The sequence below is a fragment of the Neofelis nebulosa genome, chromosome X (assembly GCF_028018385.1).
Source record: "Neofelis nebulosa isolate mNeoNeb1 chromosome X, mNeoNeb1.pri, whole genome shotgun sequence".
Classification (NCBI taxonomy): Eukaryota; Metazoa; Chordata; class Mammalia; order Carnivora; family Felidae; genus Neofelis; species Neofelis nebulosa.
In genome coordinates, this window is record NC_080800.1 from 37,717,435 (window position 1) to 37,743,831 (window position 26,397).

Sequence of the window (26,397 nt, forward strand, 5' to 3'; positions counted from 1 at the left end):
GTAAACAGACAGAATCCTGACTCCTTCTATGTTTATGGAGTTCAAACTTAAGAACTTTCTCATTTATAACTGTCACCAGGTAGCAAAACACTTTTAGTTCACATTTCAGGACCTAAGAGAAAATGTACTGAGTAAAAGCAAACAGAATCAGCCATGAAGTCGAAGGGCTTGATTTTGCACTCTGCCAAGTGTCTGAGGGGGGAATTATTTAATTCAGCCAGTGAGTCAACAAGTCAGTCTAATTCTCTAAATCTGGTTATTTTTCTTTGCAAAATGTACTTGTTCTCTCTACCACAAAAGCATATTTGCAGAAGGCGTTGACTATGAAATTCTCTTTGCCACAGTTATTGAAAAAGAATATACAAAGCCCATAATAATTAGACAATTGATGTTTTCAAAATAAGATTAAGGCTCTCATTCCCATTCAAAGTCATTCTTTGTCAACTAAGCTATAAAAATTCTCTCTACCCAGAAGAGAACCAAATTTAAGAACTTGTAAAGTTTCTCTAAAGTAAATCCTGAAAACTTATGACAATTTTGTCATTTGGTGATGTGTTCTTGCTGAAAATGTTTGGAATTATTAAATATTATTTTACTGTATTTCAGAGTTGAAAGCCCCAACTGTTTCCCCAACCCTCCATATGTATCAAATTAAGAAGATTTTTTTTATGTGAAGGTAAAGAACTATGTATTTTTCTTTGTGGGCATCCCAGGTAATCCATATGCTATGTAATAAGAATTTCCATATCACTTGACAATTTACAACATACATTGCCTAATTCGATCCTCAGAATAATCCTATGAAGACAGCATTCTTATTCTCTCCTGCTATTCCCACATGGCAAAGCTGAAGGTGTCCCATCATTATCAGATAGTAAATGATAGAGCTGGTATTTCATTCATGTCTTCAGATTTCAAGTCCCATGCTCTTTTGCTCTATACCATCCTGAAGAGAAAAGCTATCAATATGTTTAAGCTGTTGAGAGAATAAGCCAGAATAAATTGCTAAAACTTCCAGTATCTTTGAGCTTCAATAAGGGAAGTCTGTGAAGGGTGATCATAATTTTCAGAATAAGAAGAAATTTCCAGAATAAGAAGAAATAAATTTATCTAAAGATTAAGTCAAGACCAGTTCATTTACTGAGCTCCCAGTATATGCCAGGCACTGTTCAAGCTGCTGGGAATGCAAAGGTGGGAAAGACATGGCCCTTGGACCCTGCAATCTCACAGTCCTTAGGAGGAGATGAACGCATAAGCAAATAGTGTTAAATCAATGTGGTTAATGAAGTGAAAGGAATATGTAGGACTTTGAGAACACAGAGAAAACCATCTACCTTGCCCTGCAGTATGTCAGAGAGATGTCCTGACTGAAGATAGCCCCAAAGGCCACCTAGACATATTCTCATGATGCTTTTGGACTGTCAGGTCTGCTTTCACTTGTTTTTGTATCCCCAGCATCTAATATATGACTGGGGCTCAGTGCATTCGTGTGTTTAACAACAGTGAACTGCTAAGATCAGAGATTCTGAGGACACTCATGAAATGCTGGTCCCCTCCCTTGGAATATGACTCTCAGGCCACATGATAAATGTCTTTTCACTTTCTTAGTTTGTCTGATCTTTCTTACCATGAAAGATTTTCAAACAGTGATATCTTAAAAATTTTGTTAACGTTTATTTATTTTTGAAAGACAGGGAGAGACAGAACATGAGCGAAGGAGGAGCAGAGAGAAGGGGAGACACAGAATCTGAAGCAGGCTGCAGACTCTGAGCTGTCAGCACAGAGCCCAACGCAGGGATTGAACTCACGAAGATGTGAGATCATGACCAGAACTGAAGTCGGCCGCTTAACCGACTGAGCCACCCAGGCACCCAACAGTGATATCTTAAGGAAACTTGTGACATTCCTTTCTTTTACAACTTTGGGCCACAGATTTTCTCCTTTTCCAAAGGTAGCCCTAGGTGAGAGGCAAGCTCTCAAGGTTTCCTGCAGCCCAATGATCTGTTGACTCTTGGTCCGGATTTCTCTTACTCAATAGAAAAAAAAATGTTTTTGTGTGCTTCTTGCATTGAATGGCCTCACATGTTGTCAATGCAGTTGATAACACCATAAATTAAACGCCCTCCAATTTAATCAGTTGCTAATTCCTGTCCATTCTACCACAAAATTGACTTCTGAATCTCTCCTTTCTCTCTCTCTCTCTTTTTTTTAAAATTGATAGTACCTAGTCATCCTCCTTTGCCTAGAGTTTAGCATTAACATTCTAATCCCATGGCCACAGAGCTTCCAACGTGATCTCCGGACTTTCTTTTTCAAAAAAACTTTGATAGCTCTTCACCGCTAAGGGGATAAATTCAATGCCCTTTTAGCATAGTTTTCCAGGCCTTTATGCCCTGAAAAGTGATTGGGTTGGAATGAATTACAGTGTATTGTTTGTAACCAGGGCGGTCACAGCCCATGATCAGTTAGTTCTTTCTCTAAGTTGAAGTCAGTTGATAAAAACTGTCTTGCATATCTGAATTCCTTACCCCACCAAATACAGAGTTGCAAAACAGTTACAGGACTTCTCTGCCTGGATGCTGAGAAGGTTTTCTCCAAAAACAAACAAACAAAAATTTTTAAGAACCCAAAAAACAAAAACAAAAAGACAAAAAAACCAACCAACCAAACAAACAAAAAACCCCCACACCATTACTCTCTTAGAGAAGTGGAAGCTATGAAAATAACAGCTTTTTCAACTGATGGAAGGCCCTATGCATCCTATGATGGTGATTTAGAAACAGTTATTTTACTAGAATTGAGATTATAACCATTTTCATGCATCAACAGAGGCTCAGGTATCAGCCTCTTAGATTCTATTGTCAACTCTACTGTCAGTTGAACCTTGCCTTTAGGTTCTCCAGGGTCTGCTGGAACTTTAACTGCTGAAAACTTTAGAGATATTGGCTCATTCAAAAATCCTATATATTCATCAGGGTAGGGCTCAGTGGTAGAGCTTTCGACTACAAAAATACTATACAGGACTTGCTGTGCTGGTTTAAACACCTGTGTGTGTGTGCGCTCTCGCATGTGTGTGTAAATCCTGTTCTTCACACTCCACTAATGCAACCACTGCCTCCAACAATAAGGGAAATGTGTCTGAACTGTGGTCTAAGCAGTTGTGGTACATCGTACTGAATTCTCCACCTTTTCCCCTCTCCATCAGTCTGGTTTACCTGTAGATGACAAAGAGATTGTTTAAATAAGGAGGAAAATTGTCTACTGACTCAGACAAAATACATTGATTAAACTCAAGCCTCTTATTTTTGAAGTTGGAGTTTGTCTGGCACAACAGCTGGGGCTTAATTCAGAGGTGATGACACAGTGGTTTGGGTCTTGAAAAGTGAGTTATTAAAGTTCCCTTCTGAAAAATATCTGTTATTTCCGTTCGTTTCTATGCCTTGGCTCTTGTTTTTTTACTGTTCCAAGGTAATAGAAAAAAACCAGTAAAGGGTAAGATCAGTTCATATAGCTCTGGGAAATGTAGAAACGAGTGAGGTCTCTTCTTGTCTGTTATGCTCCTATGCTCTGCCAGCAGGATAACTGTGATGGTCTAGATTTGATGCCTGATTCCTCCATAAATGTCTGTGAAGTTGATTCACCCGTGGCAAGAAGGGGTTGTTGATTGATATTGGTGAGAGAGTCTTTTTCTCTGATAGTCGCTATCCTGTGATCCATTCCTATAACCCTAATAAGGATCTCTCTTTGGATAATGAAGGAGTCTCCCAGCCCTCTGGCCTCCTTCACAAATGAGTAGAGAAGATAAAAGAAAGGGAAGAGAAGGAGATAGAAAAATGCAACTTGGGCCCTAAGAGCCTACCTCCGATTCTCTCATTGGTGCCTCTATGGGCTTCTCTTATCAAGCTTCCTGCGGGACTCAGTGGAGTTTCAGGACTAGGGCTGATGCTGCACTTCCCAGGGAAACAGCCTGTAGCTTTAGTTTAGGGGCAGGGGGAAGAGTGGGCATAATGGCGGTAAGAGGAAGCAGATGTTTGTGTCAGATGGTAGGTCTGCTGAAAGGTGGAGCTCATGATTGGCACCAGAGGTAGAGCAGAACTTGAGGTGGTCACGAATGAGAAACACCCTTGTGTTGACCACAATAATTATCAGGTACTGAATAACTTACTGTGTGCTGGGAACTTCTCTAGATGCTCTAAATGTGTTAGCTGATGGAGTCCCTCAACAACCCTGTGAGTCAGTATGATTAATCACACAGTACATACGAAGAAATGGGGGTTAACTAAGTGACTAAATAGCTTGCCTAAGGTCTTATGACTAATAAGTGGCAGAAACAGGATTCAAACTCTCATATGACTATATTCTTAACCACTGTACCTTACACTGATCTTACATGGCCATGATCTGATTTTCCCCTTTATCAAAAAATCTGGATGATAACAGACGTTGCTTAAAACAAATGGGGTTTAGAAATCACTCATCAGAAACTCTCTGCCCACCTGGATATAGATATGCAAATACTGGAAATAACTAAGAAAGAATCTGCAAAGTGTGTGTATAACCATGAATATGAGCAGACTGTGGACGTCCCTGGGAATGAGTTGTCAGGGTCCACAAGCCTTTTGCCTCTAAATTCTGATCACTCTGATCCATCCAGAGGCTCCTAGTTAACTCCATTAACTCCTTTATTCACTTATCTATAAATTCATTTCCTCAACAAATATTTATTGAGTGCCTGCTAGATGCCATACCTTATTTCAGGTATGAGGATACATCAGTAAACAAAAACAGTCAAATATGCCTTCATTTATGGAGCTCAAATTCTAGTACAGAAAGACAGGAACAAACAAAATAAGTAAAATAAGAGGGATATAAATATATCTATATATATCTATATAGATAAATATAGATATATATAGATATATATATACACACACACATATAAGGATATATATGTGTATATATATATGGGTATATATATATGTATATTATGTGTGTGTGTATATATATATATATATATATATATATATATGAAAACAACAGGTGCTATTGAGAAAAAATAAAATCGGAAAGCACTGAAAGGGTATTGTACTTTTAAATAAGATAGTCACGGAAAGCCTAACTGAGAAAGTAACAGTTGAGCAAAACCTAAAGAATGTGAGAGCCAAGTATATATCTGAGGGAAGACTATTACAGGCAGACAGACTCGATGGTCTTAGAAGGCAGTGCGTGTCTGTATACATAGGGAACATTAAGGGAGACACAGTAGCACTGGAAAAGAGTAAGCAAGGTTAAGAGTAGTAAGAGTATGGGCCAGAGTAATAATAAAGGATCAGACTGTGACCTTAAAGGCCATTGCAATGACTTTGGCTTTTATTCTGAATAACCTGAAAAACCACTGGGACATAAGCAGACAGGTGATGTAGTCTTACATGTTTTTTTTTTTTATTTTATGTATTTATTTTGAGAGAGAAAAAAAAACACACACACAAGTGGGAGAGGGGCAGAGAGAGAGAGAGAGAGAGAGAGAGAGAGAGAATCCCAAGCAGGCTCCGTACCGACAGTTAGATGTGAGGCTTCAAACTCATGAATCTCAAGATCATTACCTGAGCCGAAGTCGGACACTCAACTGATTGAGCCACTCAGGCACCCAGTCTGACATGTTTTAAAAAGACCATTCTGACCTCTGTGTTGAGAATACACTACAGGGGGATAAGGATGGAAACAGATAGATCAGTTAACTTGAAAAGGCTTTTGCAATAATCTAAACAAGAGATTATGGCTGTATTAGTTTCTTTTTGTTACTATAACAAATTATCACAGACTTAGTGTCTTAAAGCTATCCAGATTTATTATCTTACAGGTTCTAGGTCAGTAGTCAGGTACAGGTATCACAGGACAAAAATCAAGATGTTGGCTGGCTCAGTTCCTTTCTGGAAGTTCTAGTGTGTGAATTTATTTCCTGCTCATTTTGGGTTGTTGATGGAATTCAGCTCCTGTGGTTGTAGGATTGAGGTCCCTGTTTTCTTGCTGACTGTAAGTTCAGGGCTATCCCAGCTTGTAAAGGCCTCTCTCCAGTCTTTTCACATAGCCCCTTACATCTCAGAACCAGCCACAGCATGTTGGATGTTTCTCATGCTGCCATCTCTCTAACTCCTCTTCCACTGTCACATCTTTCTCTGACCCACCTAGGAAAGATGCATGTGATTAGATTGAACCAACTCAGACAATCCAAGTAATCTCCCCATCTCAAGGTTCACACTCTTAATCACATCTGTAAAATCCCTTTTGCCATGCAAGGTAACATATTCATAGGTTCCAGGGCTTAGGGTGTGGATATCATTGGAGAGAGGGTAATTATTCTGCCTATTACAGTGTCAATTTGGATCACAGTGTAGTGGTAGTGATGGTGAGAGGGAGTAGATTCTGGAGATATATATATATCTATATATATATATATAGATATAGATATAGATATATCTGTATATACATACAGATATATCTATATATATACATACAGATATATATATATATATATCTGGATAAATTGCAGATATATATATATATATATCAATATATATATCAATTTATATCTATATATCTATATATCTATATCTGTATCTATATATATCTATATATAGATATAGATAGATAGATAGATAGATAGATATACACATATCAAGTTACATGTGATCCAGATCTGGACCATTCATTCTCAATATCTGAGTGTTTGTTCAATAAAGGACAAATAATGTCCAACAAAGAGAGATGGAAGATGTTTGGGAAAAGAGGAACTGATGAAGGACCTCTCCTGCAAGTTGGGAGAGGTGGGCGCTGAGATGTCAAAGCATCCAGAAGGAAGAAAGATACGTGCTCTTCCTAAACAAGACAGAATGAAGTTGATGACTTTAAACACAAACATCCTCTGAGGTGGTAGAAAGTGATAGGTGAGGGAATGCAGGCTGGATTGAAATTCCAAGAGTGTGGACTCACCTTTGTTCATGTGCTGCGTTCCCTAATTACGTTATTTACTTCAGTTCTGTAACTCAGGTCCTTCATATTTTAAGAGAGAATTTCAGGCTATAATTACATATTTCCCTTGGAGGTGGGAAGGGTGCAGAGTAGGTTTGGGGGACTCTGGCTAAGTCTTGGATGGATGGAGTCTTTTAGTTTTTTCCACCTGCCTCAGAGTTTCTCAGGTATTTTCTTCCAAAGTGATGCCTTTTCTAACAATACCCTTGTTCCTATACATGGATAGAATCAGCTATGAGTCTTCCATAGTCCTGAGAAGAGGCATTATCGCTAACAAAACCACTTGATTGCTTCTCATTGTAAGCCCACATTTTGTCTCTCCTGATGGGAAGATGCTCCCCTGGAAACCGGATTTCTTAGTAAGTATGAAATCCACCGAAGCATGGTACAGCAGGCTGGGAATATGGGAGCCAAACACCTTCCCATTGTGCTGTCAGGCTTGTCTTGACCAGTGAGTGTCTAGGAGAAATGATGTGAGTCACCTTTGGCAGAAGCTTTAGGAACCCATGTGAGGCTCTTTTTTTCCCTTCTGCCCTGGTGACTGGCAATATTCTACATTAGTGGCAGCTCCATCAGCCTGAGACTCAAAGTGAGGCTGATGGTAACAGCATAGCCCCAAGCCATCCTTCTAGAATTGTCACAAAAATGAGAAATCGACCTTTAGGCTACTGGGGCTGGAAGGTTGTTTATTACTGTGGTGTACCCTGGTTTATCTTGATTGGCACAAAACTCTTCTATTGAGTGCAGGATTGTGTAACCCACCAACTCAGCAACCAACTAAAGAAATGCTATAGATTATGCCCCCCGCCTTTGCTGCTTTAATTTCAACATAGCGTGATATATTTGCAAAGACTATGGTGACTTTCGCTTCATTTCCCCCCTTCCCTTCCATTGTTCTTTCTCTATCTTCTACCATACCTCTTCATCTATCATGTTAGAGATGTTAAGACTCTTTCTTTTATTCTGTAGGAAAGCGTCACCCATGCTTGGCCCAAGGATCTGCAAAATTACATATTATCTCTTTCATTACAGGCATTGAGACATTTTTAAATGTATATTATTCAACAAATGATGGTCTCAGTTCCAGTGCATAATAAGAAAATGGAAAACCCAATGCATTTTCTGCCTATGCCTGTAGAAACAGACAACCAGTGATTTATTTTATCATAATAAAAAAGTATTTATGCTGTGATTCATGTCTCTAATGCAGTGTCATTATTCTGTGGCTGTGCTAACTATAGAGGAAGAGTTGTTTATAGTCACAGACAGAGCGTCAGACTGAGACCCAAGAGTTATTCCAAGAACAGTGACAAGAACAGCGTGTGTTAGAAGAAACTGCCCAGCTGGAAGTAGGATTGTGCGAAGTAGAAGTAACCCAAATATTCTTTCTATTATCCTCTGTGCTTTTCTTCTCTCAAGGGAGAATTTCTTTTGTGTGCTCTTTATCGGAGCTGCTAGCTCTTTCATATTCTACTCCTTAACGGTGACTTTTAAAAATATCTAAGTTTGTGATGAAATCACTCTCTAAAGATCCCTTTGGTATTTCCACAGAAAAAGGAAGTACACATAGCTACCTTGAGAGTATACACAACAGCCTGGACAGGTCTGAACCAGCCACAGAACATGAACATTCAGTGTGTATTCTTCCTACTTGACCACTTCTAACAAAGCCTTAGTATTCTCTTCCCTTGAGACAGATAGAATAACTATGTTTCCAGAATAATGCTAGGTGACTTGAGTTTTCTTTAGAAAGTCATACATTTGGGGCACCTGGGTGGTTCAGTCGGTTAAGCATCTGACTTCAGCTCAGGTCATGATCTCACGGGTCCATGTCGGGCTCTATGCTGATGGCTCAGAGCCTGGAGCCTGCTTCAGATTCTGTGTCTCCCTCTCTCTCTGCCTTTCCCCTGTAGGCAGAGGCCATGACCGAAGTTGCTTTGAGCCCTTCTCAATTTTCTACCCCAATGAAAATGAGATGAGGGTGTAAACAAACATTGGTGTTTATGCAGCTGGTATCCTGTTGGCATCATTTTAAACTTTTTGATTAAAAACAATGTAGGGGTTTGTCGTTGTTTTCGATGCTGTTTGAAAGTCGGGCATCTCTGAGAGGCAAGGGCAACAGGGTTATATACTGTATATGTTTGCTGACATGACTGCCTTTGACCAGAGTGGCACAGGACTAACTAATTGACTCTAACTTGTGTTAAGAGTGTATTTGATGGGGCTCCTGGGTGGCTCAGTCGGTTAAGTGTCCAACTTTGGCTCAGGTCATGATCTCATGGTTTGTGGGTTCAAGCCCCGTGTCGGGCTCTGTGCTAACAGCCTGGAGCCTGCTTTGGATTCTGTGTCTCCCTCTCTCTCTGCCCCTCCCCCTCTCACGCTCTGTCTCTCTCTCTCTCAAAAAAAAAAAAAGAAAAATTAACAAAATGAAAACATTAAAAAAAAGAAAGTCATACTTTTCAAAAGAATGATATATAACAAACACCCATATTATCATGTCCCCAATTTTAAAACTGTTCATAATTTCTATATTTCTTTCTGGCCTTTGTATGTGTGTGTATTTTTTAAACATGTTTTATGTGCATCTTTTATTTTTAGAAAAAAAATAGTAAGATGTAAAATTCCCCTTTGATCTTATCTCCAAACCTGTTGTTTTCTCCATTTCCTAGAGACAGCCACTATGATAAGTTGATATTCATCCATTTGAGTACCTTAACATACATCAATAGAAATCCGGAAACAAGATGTAATATTTCTAGGGATTTTGAAAACATTATATAAAGAGTCATTCTATACATTTCATTCTGCAGCTGGTTTTTTTAAATTTATATTTAATAAATATAATAACATTATAAACATAATAGTAAATATATAATAAATATCATATTGGGGCACCTGGGTGGCTCAGTCAGTTGAGCAACCTACTCTTGATTTCAGTTCACGTCATGATAGCAGGGTCGTGGGCTCGAGCCCTGCATCAGGCTCCGTGCTGCATGTGGCACCTGCTTAAGATTCTCTCTTTTCCTCTGTCCCTCTCCCCTGCTTGCTCTCTCCCTCTCTGTCTCTCAAACAGATAATAAATTTAATATTAAGTGTTTTAGACCTCTTCTTATTGATTCACATCCAGGGTCCCTTTCTTTTATGTAGATAGCAATGCATTGCATGAAGATGCAATTATTGCATCCATTTCTTTATTAGTTGACATTTGGGCCATTCCTAAACTTTTTGCTGCTTCCAACAAGGGTGTGATACACATCTATTTGTGTGTCCTCCTGTGTGCATGTACAGATGTTTCTGTAGGGTGTGTACCCAGAATGGGAAATGCTGAGTTACAGGGTTAACACCTTTCTCATTTTACAGTCATACTGGTGTCCCAAGTGGCTGTGTTCCAGGTTACATTCCCACAAGCCCAGTATAGGATTATCTGTTTACCCATCCTCCTCCTGTATACTGGTGATTGAATGTTATACTTTTTAATTATGGTTAGTCTGGTGGGTAAAAGATGCTCTCTCATTGTTGTTTTAATCCATGTTTCCATGATTACTGGTCAGACTGAGCATCTTTTCCTATATTTATTGGCCATTCGTGTTTCCTCTAAATTCTTTGCATGTCTACATTATCTCTGATGATTTTTTCTGGCACACAAAATAAGTACACTCAAAAAGCATTTATACATAAGAAGAAACCGAAGAAGAGGGAAAATAATCTTCAGTCTTATTTATTAGTGCGATTCTCCTGCATTTATCTGTAAAGAGTGACTGCATTGTACAATTTCATCCTAGGAAGAGAACACTACGTCATCACACTCATTGACTGCCTAGCTATGTTATTTAGTCACAAAGCACCTTCAAAATGGAACAAAAAACAATCTGTGTAACCTCCTTCAGAATTAAAACATTAACATACTTTAAGTACATGTCACTGTGTAATGATGAAAACATGGGCTTTGGAGTCGGAAGGAGGTGACTTCCTCGTTCAGCTACCTCGTCAATTTCTTTCTAGGGAAAACTTGGGAAGAGCACGTAGCATCTCTGAACCTCCGGGATATTTTCTTACTTTACTTGGTCTTTCCAGCACCTGGCTCAGCGTTCCCTCTCCATCCCCTTCTTTGTAATTATTCCTGGTGACTTTACCATCCATTTTCATGATAATTCTATAGCCTGGCTTCACAGGTTTTTTTTTTTTTAAGTTTATTTATTTATTTTGAGATAGAGAAAGCACAAGCAGGTGAGGGCAGAGAGAAGGAGAGACAGAATCCCAAGCATCTCCCAGACATCAGCACAGAGCCTGATGCGGGGCTTGAACCCACGAACCATGAGATCACAACCTGAGCCGAAGTCAAGAGTCAGAGGCTTCACAGACTGAGCCACCCAGGTGCCCCCTGGCTTCACAGTCTTAAGCTTTTCCATTTTGATACCCTTTGTCTCTCTGATAGTTTTGCCAAATACAGAATTTTGAGTTGACTCATCTTCCCCCCCAGCCCAGCAACTTAATATGTCCTCTCTCTGTTTTCAGGCCTCCTTGTTTTTATGATAGAAAGCAGTTGTTAATCTTATTGAAGCTCTTTGTGTGTGATGATTGGCTTTTCTCTTGCTGCTTTCAAGATTCTCTCTTTGCCTTTGACCTTTGACAGTTTGCTTATGGTGTGTGGAGGTGTGGATACCTTTGAATTTATGCTACTTGGATTTCATTGAGCATGTTGGATGTGTATTTTAACCTTTTGCATGAAATTCGTGAAGTTTTCAGCCATTATTTCTTCAAATAGTCTTTCATTCTGTTTCCTGTCTCCTCTTATTTTGAGACTTCCAGTATCTGTATGTTGATGTGTATGATGGTGTCCCACACCTCTCTAAGGCTCTGTTCAGTGTTTTTGTTTGTTTGTTTGTTTTCATGTTTATTTATTTTTGAGAAGGAGAACAAGAGGGAAAGGGGCAGGGAGAGAGGAAGACAGAGAGTCTGAAGCAGGTCAGTGCCAAGTGCGATGTGGGGTTCAAACCCACAAACTGTGAGATCATGACATGAGCTGAAGTCAGACACTCAACTGACTGAGCCACCCAGGTGCCCCTGTTCAGTGTTCTTAAATTATGTTTTTCTTTCTGTTCCTCAGACTTGAGAAACTCAAATGGCCTTTATGCAAGTGTGCTGTTTTTCTCTGATACCAGCTCAGACCTGAGGTTGAGCTCCTCTATGACATTTTTCATTTTCAGTATTGTACTTTTCAACTCTAAGTTTTCTATTTGGTTCTTTTTATTAAATTTTTTTAAACATTTATTTTTATTTTTGAGAGACAGAGAGAGATAGAGCAGAAGCATGGGAGGGGCAGAGAGAGAGGGAGACACAGAACCCGAAGCAGGCTCCAGGCTCTGAGCTGTCAGCACAGAGCCCCACGCAGGGCTCAAACCCATGGACCATGAGATCATGACCTGAGCCAAAATCAGACGCTTAACCGGCTGAGCCACCCAGGCGCCCCTATTTGGTTCTTTTTTTAAAATAAACTCTATCTCTTCGTTAATATTCTCTTTTTGGTGGGACATCATTCCCATACTTTCCTTTAGTTCATTTCTCATGGTCTTCTTTGGTCCTTTCAATATGTTCAATGTAGCTGATTGAAAATTAGGGGAGTAGGTCCAATATCTGAGCTTCCTCAAGGACAGTTTCCATTGACTGTTTCTTTTCCGTGTATGAACCATATTTCCTTGTTTCTTCTCACGTCACATAATTATTTGTTGAAAACTGGAAGTAATAGACTGTGGTAACTGGAAATCAGATTCTTCCCTCTCCCCAGGGATTGTTATTGTTGTCGCTACTTGTTGTAGTTGTTATTGTTTGCTTAGTCCTTTTTATAAACCAATTCTGTAAAGTCTGTCTTCTTTGTCATGTGTGGCCATAGAAGTTTCTGTTCTGTGGGCTTAATATTCAGCTAATGATTAGACTGAAATTTCCTTAAATGCCTGGAGCCAATAATTCTCCTGGTCTTTGCAGACGAACTCTGTATGTGTTTTGAGCTGTGCCTTCAACACTTAGCCAGGTGTCTTATGATGTTATCACAGCTTTCACTTTCTGCTTGTACAGAACTTCAATGCCTGCTAAAGGTGAGCGTTTGTAGCCTTTGCAGATCTTTCCTGGACATGAGCACACCCTTGGGATTATATGCCCCGTGCATGTGCATGGCCTTATGGATTCTCAGGGAAAGTGCTGGAGCTTTTCGAAGTTCCCTATGACCATCTTATTCTCTAACTTTTCTTTTTTTTGTTTTTTTGGCTAGCTTCTTGTTTGCTCCAATTGTCATCACTACCTCGGCAGCCTCATTGTTCAACAATTGCTGCTGATTATTTTCACAAAGGCCGCCAGGGAAAAGGCTGTTTGCACTTAGTGAAGTCTGAGTCAAGCCAAATAAAGACAAGCTCTGAGAATGGGGATTTCTATGTATCTGCCAGACAGATCAACTAATGACAATTCTCTGAAAATGGTGTTTTGAAGGGGTTCCTAACACAATCTACCCTGTCCAGTGTATGCGAGGCTGTTGGTTTTCCTTATGATTGTGTGGCTGCTGGAATGTGAACAGTGAAATTAAATGTTCTTCAGATAGTTGCAAGCCTTTGGTAATTTCCAGAGTTCTGAAAACATTGATTTTGACTTTTTAATTTTACTTATTTATTGAGAGAGAGAGAGAGAGAGCGAGTGTGAGCAGGGGAGGGGCAGAGAGAGAGAATCCCAAGCAGCTCCACGCTGTCAGTGCAGATCATGATCTGATCTGAAATCAAGAGTCAGATGCTTAACCGACTGAGCCGTGCAGGCGCCCCTTGACATTTTTGTCAGAAATCCCACTACTTTTATTGAGGGAGGGGGATTGGCTTTGTGGAGGTCCTTACACTCTGCCTTTCTTACTGGCATCATGACTGTTCGTCTAATATTGATTGATTGCTACATCTGTGTTCCCATTTCACTTGACCTTCACCCGATTTTCCCTCGATGCTTACCTCAAACTCAATATATTTTAAATAGAATAGTTTCTTTCCACAAATTTGCTCCTTCTTCCCATGTCCCTGTTAAAAGCTTCACTTCAAGGCCAGAGAAAATTAAGTTGGCAAAGCAGATGGAGGAGTCATTAGAATGATAGTAGAATCTAATTATAATTATCTGTTTTAATCTGGCACTGCTGGGTGTGAAAAGAATAAAAAGATTAGAAGTTGAAAGTTTAGGAATGTGACTCACAAGATTAACACCAAACTCTCCCCTGCCCTCATACTCTCTGACTCAATTTAATAATTCTCTCTCCTGTCTGATTTTTTGCTCCATAGACCAGGTGACTTGTGGCCCATCTCATTAAATCCCAGGAACATAGCAGGTGTTCAATAAAGGACTTTTTAATAATACTATAAAATTTAAGTAAATAGCATAAATTATTTATTATTTATTATTTGACTGTGGTTATTTATATTTATAGCCATATATTTTATTTTGTTTTTTATTTATTATTTGTATTTTATTCTGTCTTTCTCAAACCAGAGATCTAGCCTCCTTCCCAGCTAGAAACTTCCCCCAAAAGTCATGAATATTATTACCTCTTTCAATATTTCATTGACATGTCAACCTGAATTATATACCAAAAAGAGCCAAAATTAGAATTTGGTATAAGACATAAGTTCTAATACAATTTCATGACTCCTTATGGGCATTCAGTAAATATTAAATGTGCTGGGAGTCCAACTAGCAAATGATGGCAAGTTTGACTCCCAACATCTTTGCTATTATCCAGCTTTGACATTTCATAGAAATTGACACAGACCACTGGAAATCAAGGACAGGCATCTGCCCAGTGAGATAAACGACAAAATTATTAAGCAGGAAACTTGGTCCATGGTGCTTACGTAAAAAAGCAAAATCTGTCACTTAGGTCTTTAAGAAAAATTTGCATTGAGAGTCTGAAGACAAACTCATATGACATAAATATATCTAAACTGCTTTTATGGTGGAATTTTTTCACATTTCTTTATTATTTCCATGTATGTGTTTGCTTCTATGCATGAGAGAGAGAGATTTGAATATGTTTATCTTCTGTATTTTCTGTTCAAGCTAAAAGCTATAAAGGCTGACAATAGAACATAAGAAAAGAATGGAAATTCATTAACAGACACCTAGTATAAAATACTTAAAAGATTTAAACACTACTTGGATTTATTTTGTTTCCTTATAGCTAGGTAAAAAAGAAAAATACGTTTTCTGAGGAAATAAATTCTTGGAAAATAATAAGTTAGTATTTATTGCATGAATGAATGAATGAATGAATACTAAGCGAAACTTTTTGCCTTAAAAAGTAAGTGAAAGGATGATACTGCATGTTGGTAATTAAGTAAATAACATTTTGGTCTTTTGCAAAAACATAATCAAATACATTGTTTAGTATGTTACTTAATGTCCTTTATTAAACGATATATTTCTTCTTTTTAACCCCTTATAAAAATTAGGGCTATAGTATTATATATTAACTGGCTAAAGACATGTCTTGCCAACGTCCAAGCACACTGTTTTTTAAATTAATTTTTTAAAACTAGGTATAATTTACAAATTGTAAAGTACACAGATCTTAAGTGTATACAACTTGATGAATTTTTTTACCCACGCTAAGATATAACACGTTTACGTTTCATCAGACTCCCTCCTGTTCTCTCTCCGTCAAAAACCTTGCCCAAAGGCAACTGCTTTCCTGACTTCTTGTGATGTAGATTAATCTTGTCTCTTTTGGAATTTTATACAAATGGAATCATACCTTATTTACTCTTTTGTGTGTGGATACTTTTACTCCACAATATTTATATTGTTGTGTGTAGCTGTAATTTATTTTTTTTGTTGCTGTGTTATGCTCCATTGGATGAACATAGCCCAAATTACTTATCCAATCTACTGCCGATGGACAGTCGGCTTGGTTTTTAGTTTTTTACTGTTTCGAATACTGCTCTATACATATTCTTGTACATATCTTTTGTAAATATAAGCACACATTTGGGGGGGTTGGACCAGAACTGCTGTGTCAGAGGGTATGTGTATATTTTGCTTTAGTAGATACTACTAAACAGTTCTCCAAAGTGACTGTACCAAATGTTCATTTCCATCAGCAATATATGAGAATTCTATTGCTCTACATCATCTGCATTGTTTTTTAATGATGTAACTCAGGAACATAGGTCCTCTTTATTTATTTGAGTTTTATTAGAAGCAAATTTTTTTTAAAGTCACATTTCAACTCATGCTAAACCTATTTCAGTTGATGGTGGTAAAGGCATTCTCCCAAGTATAGTAAAACCTTGGGTTGCGAGTAATTTGTTCTGCAAGTGTTCCGCAAGATGAGCAAACATTTCTAATAAATTTTAACTTGATAAACCAGCGATGTCTTGCAATCCGAGTAATAGATGATGCCAAACATCACATGATCACAACTGAGCGAATGATTCTTGAAATTTGCTTTGGATTACAAGCATGTTTCTGGAACGAATTATGCTCACAAACCAACGTTTTACTGTATGTGACCCTTTTATAACTGAGAAACACAGATCCCTTTTTCAATGGAAGTGATGATACAGACTTCTACAACAGATTGCTTTGTCCCCCAGGTCTGTGAATGAGAACGAAATCCCAACTGAAATTTCTTTTTAAATACCCAGTCCATTCAAGGAAAATAGATACATTGCTTCATATGCATGAAATAAAACAGCAGACCAATCACCTCTTTGTGATACCCAAGTAAACAGTTTGGAAAGCAAAACCTCAAGCATGATGTTCTCTGGATTGGGCCAGGATCTCCTTGATGCAGGTCTCGGCTCTTCTGTTTGCTTTTTGTTCATCTCTCAGGCAAATCCTTTTCAGGGTCAGTAAAGAATATGCAGACGTCACACTTTGCAGCTTCTTGAGTTCTTATCAGGTCTCATGGGAGTGGTTGAAGAAAACCAAGCACAGGCTCGATCATGCTGGGATCTTCACTTAGAGTCGTAGCAATTTTCAGTATATTTCATAATGAAAGCATTATTTTTAATCTGGGAGTTTTAGGTCATTACCACCAATCAGGCTTCTTATAGTCTAGCTCCAACTGTTAATAAGTACTAGTATTAGCATAATCATTATTTTTGCTCGCGTTAAACAGTATACGCTATAAACAAGAGTATATCTAGTTAATGCTTTGAAATGTATCAGCAAAATTAGACAGCATTAAAAGATAGTTCCTTCTGAAGAAAACGTGTGGCTTCACACAAGAGTGGAAAGGTAAAACTGATTAACAGATTAAACATGATTTCATGGTTCATGGAAAACAGAAAAGCAACGCTAAATTTGGACATAATTCATAAACTTTTATATTGCTCCTGTAATCTGTATTTTCTCTTAATGATTGATGATTATAAATTGGATGCTTATGTTTTACTTTATAAATTACATTGTAATGTGTAGGATGATCAGGCCATGCACATGTAGACAGTTACAATGGCATGAAATTGTATTTTGGGGCTTGTTTCATTCAATCAGTTAACACTTGTTCATCTATCAAATGCCACTCGGTCATGTCCTGTGTGTGTATAACATTGGCCTTGTCAGTATAATGTAGAAAGTCTGTGAAGAATCCCTTCCTTTCCTCATGAGCTTGGCTTTTAAATAGAAGTTATGTCTTCCAAGGCTCACCAGAGTCACATAGTATCCAGTAGTACTGAAGGAAGAATGGTTTAAGGAGTATATCATCTTTAATACTTCTACGTGCTAAATTCTGCCTTTGAAAATCAAAACAGCTTCAAAAGATACACACAATTTGGGCTTCAAAGTGCCCAGCTTGCGTATGTCCCATAAAGATCCCAGTTAACAGTTTATCTCATTAACAGCCCTTTGTACTCATCAGTTCAGGCTGTGTTTTCCCACTGGGACATCATTTACAGTGCCCTAAACATATTTTCACAACATTCACCTGACAACATCAGCTGAGAGAAAAATCTTCAGACTGCAGGGAAACATCAGGAGGCCATGAATTCTTAAACAACACACCAAATTACAAAAATGGTTTTGTGGATCTCTTTGAAAATATCCTTAACAATAATTAACCAGGAGAAGAAACAGTAGTTAGTTCAAGGACTTTGACTCAGTCCCCCTCCCCAATTGAGAGGATATTGGCGGTGTTTGTGTGGTGGTCAAGCTTCATGCTTCCTGTCTACCTTGGGGTGAATGGTCCTTTCAAGTTCACATAGAAGCAAAAATAGACTAATCAAGTATCATCTGGTGTAAGGTCTCCTTTAATGAGCAAATCCAAATGATTTATAATTCGTGTATGTACATGCTTTTTTAATGAGTCCCCACCAAAAAGCAATCCATTCCCTTAATAAGTAAATGAATAATTTCTCATCTAATCTTCCTTAACACATTCATTTGTTCAATAACTTCCTTTCCCATTGCTTTATACAGTGACCCTTCAGCTTTCGTCAGAGTTTCTGTATTGTATGTTACTCAAATTGCATTTTATTAAACTGAAAACATGGAGATGTATGATGTGGTAACTTGAAGTGTGCATTTAATCTATGGGAGTATCCCCTGGAGATGTGATTGACACCCAGTTATTGGATGGCATTTCATGGTGATCTAAGTCCTTGCTACCAAGACTGACTCAAATGAACGGTATTCAGACCATCAACATCAGTATCACTCGGGAACTTGTTCCAGTCTCTAGGGCCCTTAATCACATCTTCTAGATGGCAATCTTGGGGGGAGAGAGAGGACCAGTTATCTTTATTTTAGCAAATATTCTAGGAGAACCACCTGCATGCTAAAATGTAGGAAGCACTTGTTTAAGACGTAGTTTTCATTGTTTTAGAATATTTATTCTGCTATAGTGCCTCACATCTCTTTACCTTTGGATGGGCTGTTCTATCTGAAACTCCTCTTCCTTTTTCTTCTATAGACAAAAGCCCACGAGCCCCTTTGGTAGCTAGTGCTTACCCACTGTTAGTAAGTTTCTTCAGAGAATCATCTCCACACCCTGAGATGCACCTTTCCTTCCCTTGAAGTTAAAGTAGGTGCCTTTATGCTCACTCCCGTGGCATTCTGTGCACATGACAGTAACCACATAAGCCCATTGACAATTGTAACACAATGTAAGTCCCTCCCTCCCTTCTTCTATGGTCAACTTCTGGAAGGCAAGCATTAAATCTTATTTTGTTTGGTATCCCTGATGCTGAAATTAAAGCTTGATTTTTTTAAAAAAAATTTTTAACGTTTATTTATTATTGAGAGACAGAGAGACACAGAGCATGAGCAGGGGAGGGGCTGAGAGATGGAGAGACACAGGATCTGAAGCAGGCTCCAGGCTCTGAGCTGTCAGCACAGAGCCCGACACGGGGCTCGAACCCACAAACTTCGAGATCGTCACCTGAGCCGAAGTTGGACGCTTAACCGACTGAGCCACCTAGGCACCCCTAGAGCTTGATTTTTAACAGGAAGGAGAAAGAATCAGTAAACTGGAAGACAGAACAATAGAAATTCCCTAAAGAGAATCAAAAGAAAAACAGACTAAAAAAAGTCATAAAGTTCCGGGGACATGTGGGACTATAACAGAAACTGTAACATTTATTTCATGAGAATCCTAGGAGAGGAGGAAGAGGGTGGGGCTGAAAAGAACTAGAAGAAACAGTGGCTGGAAATGTCCTATGTTTGGCAAGAAACACAAACCTACAGAGTCAAGAAACTGAGCAAACCCTAAACAGGAGAAGCCCAAAGAAATCCATGACAAGACATGGCATAATTAAGCTTCTGAAAACTAAAACAAAGAAACAACAATCTTGAGAGTAGACAGAAAAAGTATACCTTGCTTATAGGGGAGAAACCATTTGTATGCCTGCAAATTTGTCTAAGCCATGGAAACAAGAAGGAAATTGAACAGTCTTTTTCAGGTGCTGAAAGAAAAGAACTGGGAACCTGTGTATGTTCAGAGCAACTTTATCTGTAGTAGCCAAAAATCAAACACAACCCAAATGTCCCACAATGGGTGAATCACACACAATAAGTGGTACAATCCATACTATGGAATACTACTCACCAATAAAAAGAAATGAACTATTGAGACTTGCAACAACTTAGATGGATATCAAGAGCATTACGCCTAGTGAAAAAAAAAGAAACTTCAAAAGGTCAGATGCTGTATGATCTCATTTGTATAATATTCTTTATGTGACAGCATTATAGCGAAAAGATTCATGGTTGTCAGAAGCTAGGGATGGGGGAGGAAGGGGAGCAGGTGTACCTACAAAGGCGTAGAGTGAAGGAGGGTCTTTGTGGCAATGGAAGAGTTCTGTATCTTGATTGCAGCGGTGGCTACATGAATGCACACGCGTGCTAAAATGACAGAGACCATGCACACACATTGTATCAACATCAATTTCCTGGTTTTGCTACTGTACTAGAATTACATTAGCTGTAACCACTGTGGGAAACGGAGTGAGTGTATGTGGAACTTCTCTGTACTGTCTTTGCAACTTCCTGTGAATCTATAATTGTTTTACAACAAAAAGATTTTTCAAAAAACCATTAGGCTTAATAGTTGGCAAGAGACAACGAGAGAGGGAATGGAATTGAGGATGATGGCAGGACTTCTAGAACCCAAGTGTCCAGAGCCAGAGACAACTCAAGAATGTGTGAAAACTGACTTGAAACTCAGAGAAGGAATCCTAGAGAAAGTTAGGGGAGAAATTTTCTTTCTGTAAGTCATAGGATGCAGAGAAGCCCCCGACTGGACTGTGAAATCCTCCAGGGCCATGATCATGATGTATTTGACAGTTGTTCAAAACAAAGAAAAATTATTTGTGGACTGAACAAATGAATAAATGAGAGTACCAAGTCACAGGGAATGGCTTGTTGGCTGCAGTCGCTTTGGGGAGGATGGAGAATTCCAGCAGGTTTCATAGAGGTGCCTGTCAGAAGCTACCCTTTAACCTTAACCTTAACCTTCTATATTGCTGAATGTATGGTTTCTAGCATTCCAAACCTGGAGAGTGGGAAGGAAGAAGATCAGGTCCTGAGTTAATATGGTCAAAGAAGTTGATCTCTGGCTAGACTTGTAGTATCAGGATCAGGAGTCTGTACATTGAGATGCTTGTTATCCTTCTGTAAGTTCTCCATTCCCCTTAGATTCATGGAAGAGTTATTTAGAAAGTTTGAATCTGTCACGAGTATTATGAGCTGGAATGACCTGCTTATGTCCTGCAGAGCTCAGGAGACAAGTATAAAGACTGCATCATAGAGGTGTGGGAGATTTTCAAGCTGCACATCAGGAAGAAATCTAGGGGAGACGGTGCAGTTAATGAGGTGGACCCTCTGAGGCAGAGATAGATAGATAGATAGATAGAGTTATCAGAGAAAACTGTGATCTCTGTTTTCATCCCAAGAAACCTGGGCATTTCCACTGGCCCCAGGAATTGTTAAGTGTATACATGTATTAACATCATCTGATTTTCTTAGGCCTGTCTACAATAAAAGTACACAACAAGAGGATAAAATATACTTACAGCACTGTTACCCTTCTCCAGCAGGGATCAGCATGCAATTCAGAGAATAACAGATAGCAAGAATGTCCCATAAAATAGTCAACAACCTATAAAATCACTTCATGAGGAGTAACAAATAAGGCTTGATTTAAAAGCCACAAAGCTGCAGTGGCCACTTGGATTTCAAAGCTAATACAAAGTGTATTAAAAATCCATCTCAAAACATTTTTGAAATAAGGGGTGCCTGGGTGGCCCACTCAGTTAAAAATCCGACTTTGGCTCGGGTCATGTTCTCACGGTTCATGAGTTCGAGCCTCGCATTGGGCTCCATGCTCACAGCTCAGAGCGTGGATCCTGCTTTGGATTCTGTGTCTCCCTCTCTCTCTGCTCCTCCCCTGCTTTCTCTCTTTCTCTCTCTCAAAAATAAATAAATATTAAAAAAAAACTTAAAAAACATTCATTTTGAAATGAATACTCAATCTACGTAAATTCAGTCAGTCAATGCTTTTGTAACAGTCATGTGAACTCTAGGGCATCAAACAGTCAGATATTTGTTGAATGCCTACTGAGGCAAAGGATTATGTCTCAAGGATCATAGGAAGATGTAATGTTACTTGAGTTTTTCAAAAGTGTGTGTGTGTGTGTGTGTGTGTGTGTGTGTGATGAGACCTTCGAAACTTACTCCAACCAAAATATTCTTTCCTTTACCTCTGCAAACCTCTGCCCGCAGTCTCAAAACTCATTTATATGCGACCTTAGTACATTTAGATACTCATTCATTCTCTGAGATTGTATACAGCACTAACTATATGTCAGGGATTGTGAAGTGACAAAGGGTTCCTAAATGACGGAGAAGAAATATTAAGGAAGAAAAGTACATGTGAGCAGGTGAAGGGAAATGCAGGCCAGGGGACAGGACACTGGAGGATGGAAGCATGAAAGGAGAAGAGACAAAAAAAAAAAGGTGATATGTTTGGAATATCCAACAGAAGAGGGTTCTGAAGTCTGGAAAGAGATATACAGGTAACAGCAAACGTGAGTAATCCAGTGCCCATCTGAAAGGACTGTGAGTTTCCTGAGGTTGGGAATTATGTCCTCTTTGTCCCCTCCTGATTAGCCTATGCCTAGAATAAAAGTTTATGCATAGTAAACATTCAATAAGTATTGATTCAACAACAACAAAAATGAGTGAAGAAGCAGCACCTTTTTTCTGGGGAATACAGAAATGTTTACATACCATCTGACATGGCATATTGTATGACACTGCCTTCCTACAGAACTTGTCAAGACTTTTCAAAACCCTTGGCTGGTACCCAAACAAGAAAGTAAAAAGGGATAGAAACACCCCTGAGCCTAGAGTCCTGTACTTCCCCTGCTCTTTCACAGTATTGCTTTCAAAGTCTTTAGAGAAATTCTTCAATTTCTTCCAAGGTAAGTGGGTAAAGATGGAAAACTATGACTTTCAAAAAGAAAATGATCATAGCCTAGTATCCTCTGTCTTCGAGTTTTTGTTCTTTTTTTACTTTTATTTATGTATTTTGAGAGAAGGATAGAGAGTGGGAGGGGCAGAGAGAAGGATAAAGAGGGAATCCCAAGCAGGCTCCACACTGTCAGTGCAGAGCCCGATGTGGGGCTCAAAGTCATGAACCATCAGATCATGACCTGAGCCAAAACCAAGAGTTGCATACTTAACTGACTGAGCCACCCAGGCACCCCAACTTTGAGTATTTGGAAGACTACTATGGAAAATTAGAATGTACAGTAGGTATTAATATACATATTAATGTATAGTAGGTTTTGGAGAAACCTCAGGGCTGAATGTTGGCATTTAGCAGTTCCCACCTAGAACTAGAAGCTGGAAAAGAAGCTGCTTGGGATATTTGAGATACAGGTCACTCTTCCTGCCAATCAAAAGACAGTTACTTCCCTTTGCTCTGTGTCTGCGTAAAAGTCACTAGAACAAAAGAAAAGAAACTCTCTTAGTAGAGAATTTTGGACTGGACCATATGACCAAATGGATGTAAGCCATACATACTAGACCCTTCTTGCCTTTTCCATCCCACTCCATCCTCTTTGTGATACGTTTTCTGGAAGATTTTCTTTTTAGAGAGGGGCAGGGGCAGAAGGACAGCAAGAGAGAATGTTAAGCAGGCTTCACAGTGTAGAGCCCAAAGTCTTAGCAGCTCATAACTATGAGATCATGACCATGATCAAGAGTCGGATGCTTAACCAACTAAGCCACCCAGGTGCCCCTCGGAAATATTTTCTTGACTTCACATTCCATTGTCCACATGCGAGAAAAAAATTCAGCAGTCATTGTCTTCATTTATTTCGTAAAGCTGGTCCTTGCTCTTTCTTCTTTTTTTGCTGTCTTCTTTTCCTGTTTCACCAATAAAATAGCATTGTGAATCTTTTAAAAATACTAAGTGCTTTTGCTTTTCAACTTGTCTCTTTTCTCTGAGGTTTATTTTTGTTGTTGCGCATGTATCCTGATCTCTTTGCTTTACTCAAATACCCAGTGATGTGTGGTAAAAGGAGTCAAAAGAAAAACGAATAAAAAGCAGATTTGGAGATTTCAGTGTATTCGATTCGAGAGTAGAGAGCTATTTATTTATTGATTTATAAACGTAATTCCAGCCACAGTCCTTGCTGGTCACTGGCTTGTGACAGGCTGGCCACAGAAGGATTTTATCTGGAGTAAAGAACTTGCAAATCAGTGTCAGATCTCTACTTCTTTCTACAAGTTCTATTAATGTCTCATTTACTAATGATTGTTAGACGATTGCACTAGTTTAAAAACGTCTTGCTTGCTAAAGATGGACTAAAAGTGTTTTGACAGGAACATTAATTTTGCTGAGATAATCCAACTTTTAGTGGTATGGCAAATAAATATAATGTGTTAATGATGCCAGTTACCTTTTTCTTATATTGCAAAACTGAATCATCAGTCTTGAATAATAAAACGAAATAATCAGCTACATAAGAAATAGCAAGCTTGTTGGTTCATGTTCAAAATTTAAAACCAGGGGAGTTCCGGAAGATGGCGGCGTAGGAGGACGCTGGGCTCACCGCGCGTCCTGCTGATCACTTAGATTCCACCTACACCTGCCTAAAGAACCCAGAAAACCACCAGAGGATTAGCAGAACGGAGTCTCCGGAGCCAAGCGCAGACGAGAGGCCCACGGAAGAGGGTAGGAAGGGCGGCGAGGCGGTGCGTGCTCCACGGACTGGCGGGAGGGAGCCGGGGCGGAGGGGCGGCTCGCCGGCCAAGCTGAGCCCCCGAGTCTGGCTGGCAAAAGCGGAGGGGCCGGACGGACTGTGTTCCGACAGCAAGCGCGACTTAGCGTCTGGGAGGTCATAAGTTAACAGCTCTGCTCAGAAAGCGGGAAGGCTGGAGGACAAAGGGAGGGAGAGCTGCTGAGCCCCCGGACGGCAGAGCTCAGCTTGGCGGGGAACAAAGGCGCTCGCCAGCGCCATCTCCCTCGCCCATCCCCCAGCCAAAATCCCAAAGAGAACCAGTTCCTGCCAGGGAACTTGCTCGCTCCGCGCAAACACCCAACTCTGTGCTTCTGCGGAGCCAAACCTCCGGCAGCGGATCTGACTCCCTCCCGCTGCCACAGGGCCCCTCCTGAAGTGGATCACCTAAGGAGAAGCGAGCTAAGCCTGCCCCTCCCGCCCCCGTGCACCTTGCCTACCCACCCCAGCTAATACGCCAGATCCCCAGCACCACAAGCCTGGCAGTGTGCAAGTAGACCAGACGGGCCACACCACCCCACAGTGAATCCCGCCCCTGGGAGAGGGGAAGAGAAGGCACACACCAGTCTGACTGTGGCCCCAGCGGTGGGCTGGGGGCAGACATCAGGTCGGACTGCGGCCCCGCCCACCAACTCCAGTTATACACCACAGCACGGGGGAAGTGCCCTGCAGGTCCTCACCGCTCCAGGGACTATCCAAAATGACCAAACGGAAGAATTCCCCTCAGAAGAATCTCCAGGAAATAACAACAGCTAATGAACTGATCAAAAAGGATTTAAATAATATAACAGAAAGTGAATTTAGAATAATAGTCATAAAATTAATCGCTGGGCTTGAAAACAGTATACAGGACAGCAGAGAATCTCTTGCGACAGAGATCAAGGGACTAAGGAACAGTCACGAGGAGCTGAAAAACGCTTTAAACGAAATGCAAAACAAAATGGAAACCACGACGGCTCGGATTGAAGAGGCAGAGGAGAGAATAGGTGAACTAGAAGATAAAGTTATGGAGAAGGAGGAAGCTGAAAGAAAGAGAGATAAAAAAAATCCAGGAGTATGAGGGGAAAATTAGAGAACTAAGTGATACACTAAAAAGAAATAATATACGCATAATTGGTATCCCAGAGGAGGAAGAGAGAGGGAAAGGTGCTGAAGGGGTACTTGAAGAAATTATAGCTGAGAACTTCCCTGAACTGGGGAAGGAAAAAGGCATTGAAATCCAAGAGGCACAGAGAACTCCCTTCAGACGTAACTTGAATCGATCTTCTGCACGACATATCATAGTGAAACTGGCAAAATACAAGGATAAAGAGAAAATTCTGAAAGCAGCAAGGGATAAACGTGCCCTCACATATAAAGGGAGACCTATAAGACTCGTGACTGATCTCTCCTTTGAAACTTGGCAGGCCAGAAAGGCTTGGCACGATATCTTCAGTGTGCTAAACAGAAAAAATATGCAGCCGAGAATCCTTTATCCAGCAAGTCTGTCATTTAGAATAGAAGGAGAGATAAAGGTCTTCCCAAACAAACAAAAACTGAAGGAATTTGTCACCACGAAACCAGCCCTACAAGAGATCCTAAGGGGGATCCTGTGAGACAAAGTACC

At 39.7% G+C, this 26,397-nt stretch overlaps 1 long non-coding RNA gene across 2 annotated transcripts in view; it reads right to left on the bottom strand.

Annotated features, from left to right (window-relative positions):
• Positions 1-5,835: 5,835 nt before the first annotated feature.
• The window catches only part of LOC131501989 (uncharacterized), a 143,229-nt gene continuing 122,667 nt past the window's right edge, over positions 5,836-26,397 (bottom strand). The window contains exon 5 of one of the 2 annotated variants that reach the window (XR_009256942.1): positions 5,836-6,185. This is a non-coding gene — a long non-coding RNA (uncharacterized LOC131501989). Of the gene's footprint in view, positions 6,186-22,035; positions 23,917-26,397 lie in introns of those variants that run through there. The other variant, XR_009256941.1, reaches the window with a different exon arrangement.